Source organism: Pinus tabuliformis, chromosome 4_2, assembly GCF_031772625.1.
Source record: "Pinus tabuliformis cultivar Carrire ecotype Pingquan chromosome 4_2, CPIR1, whole genome shotgun sequence".
Lineage (NCBI taxonomy): Eukaryota > Viridiplantae > Streptophyta > Pinopsida > Pinales > Pinaceae > Pinus > Pinus tabuliformis.
Genome location: NC_142304.1, coordinates 497,950,811 through 497,953,319, shown reverse-complemented (window position 1 = coordinate 497,953,319; position 2,509 = coordinate 497,950,811).

Below are 2,509 nucleotides of genomic sequence, written 5' to 3'. Positions count from 1 at the left end.
AGATAGAGACATATTGCAGCAATATTCAGATCAGCATCCATGTTCTCCTTCTGTGCTACCATAATGCCAACAATGCATTATATATGCTCCCCCTGAACCTGTGCCATTCGATCTTCGACCAATCCATAAACCAGCAAATGTACACGTATACCCCATATGAAACTCGCGTACAACCAACAATCTCTGAAACAGATGAGATTCAACAACAAGATGATGCATCAACTACCCCCAGCTTTTGCTTGAGGTATTCAAAGGTCTCCCTGGGCAATGGTTTGGTGAGTATATCAGCAACTTGTTCCTTAGAAGGAACATACTCCAACTTGACCTTTTGTTCAAGCACTTGTTCCCTGAGAAAGTGATACTTGATCGGTATGTGCTTGGTCTTTGAATGCATGACTGGGTTCTTTGAAATGTTGATTGCACTTGTATTATCACATAAGATGGAGATAGGTGGTGTACAAGTGATTTGAAAATCCTGCAAGGTCTGCATCATCCAAAGGAGTTGAGTGCAGCAAGATGCAGCAGCCACATATTCCGCTTCAGCTGTAGATAAAGCAATTGAACTCTGTTTCTTGCTAAACCAAGATACTAATCTGGAACCCATAAAGAATGCACCACCACTTGTGCTCTTCCTGTCATCCACGCTTCCGGCCCAATCTGCATCTGTATAAGCATGAAGTGTGAGATCTTTATCTCTAGGATACCATAAGCCATAGTTTTGAGTTCCTTGAAGGTACTTGAAGATTCTCTTCACTGCTTGAAGATGAGTTTCCTTTGGATTTGCCTGAAATCTTCCAACTATTCCCACTACATGCATGATGTTTGGTTGGGTACCTGTCAAATAAGGTAGACTTCCAATCATAGATCTGTAGGTTGGTTGATGCACTGCTGCTGATTCATCATTTGCACTGAGGTTGCATCCTGTCACCATGGGTGTACATACAGGTTTTGCATCTTCCATGCCATATTTCTTCAAAATCTGCTTGAGATACTTGGTTTGAGACAAGAAGATCCCGCCTTCATTTTGTTGGATTTGCAATCCAAGAAAATATGTCAGTTTTCCAAGCAAAGACATTTCGAATTCTTTCTGCATCACCAAGGCAAAGCTTTGACTCATAGCTTCTTCATTGCTGCCAAAGATAATATCATCTACATACACAACAAGTATTAGCAATTTGTCATTTTCAATTTTTATATAAAGATTGCTATCTACTAATCCCTTTGAAAAACCTTGTTGATGAAGATATTTGTCCAAACGGTAGTACCAAGCCCTTGGAGCCTGTTTAAGACCATAGAGAGCCTTTTTTTAGTCTGCATGAAAGATTTGGATCATTCCCAAGGATGAAACCATCTGGTTGCTCAATGTACACTTCTTCTTCTAAGTCTCCATTCAGAAAGGTTGATTTCACGTCCATTTGAAATACTTTGAACTTCTGAAAGCTTGAGAGAGCAAGGAACATTCAGATGGCCTCAAGTCTAGCAATAGGAGCAAAAGTTTATTCAAAATCTATTCCTTCTTGTTGAGCATACCCTTTACAAACAAGTCTGGCCTTACTTCTAATTACTTCCCCATTTTCATTCAACTTATTTTTGAAGATCCATTTTGCCCCTATGACATTCTTATCTTTTGGTCTAGGAACCAACTCCCAAGTCTTGTTCTTTTCGATCTGCTCAAGTTCTTCATCCATTGCCTTGACCCAGCATTCATCTTTGCATGCCTCTCTTACATTTTGTGCTTCAATGGAGGAGAGTAATGCCAAATAGCTTGAAGCTTTTGCAATTGTTCTTCTTGTTTGTATGCCTGCCTCCTTTTGCCCCAAAATTTGAGATTCTGGATGATTCTTTTGAACATACCTGGATGGAGTCTTCTCTTCTATCCTTATCTGTTCCTCTAGTGCCTCTTGAGGTTCTTCTTCATCATCAGTCTGATTTGAAGGATGATCTTCATCCTCTTCGATATTCTCATAATTTACTTGCCTAGGAATGTTTCGTTTTTCATCAACCACTACATCAATGCTGTCAACTATTCTTCCAAGTATTTTGTTGTAACACTTATATGCTTTGCTGTGAGGGGAATAACCAAGGAGAATCCCTTCATCTGCTCTAGGTTTAAACTTGCCAAGATGTTCATCATTATTCTTAATATAGCATTTGCTTCCAAAGATTTTGAAATGTTTTATCGAAGGAGTCTCACCATACCAGAGCTCATGAGGAGTTTGAGTGCTGTTCACCTGGACATTTGTTTTGTTGAGAATAACAACCACAGCAAATGCAGCTTCACCCCAAAAGGTTGCGGGAGTTCCAGACTCATTAAGCATAGCAAGAGCCATTTGTTGAACCGTTCTGTTCATCCTTTCCACTACTCCATTTTGCTGAGGAGTCCTAGCTGTAGAGAATTCCCTTCTTATTCCATGTTCTTCACAAAAATCGAAAAATTCATTTGAGGTAAAATCCCCACCTCTATCAGACCTAAGGCACTTAATTTTGTGATCTGATTCCTTTTCAACCA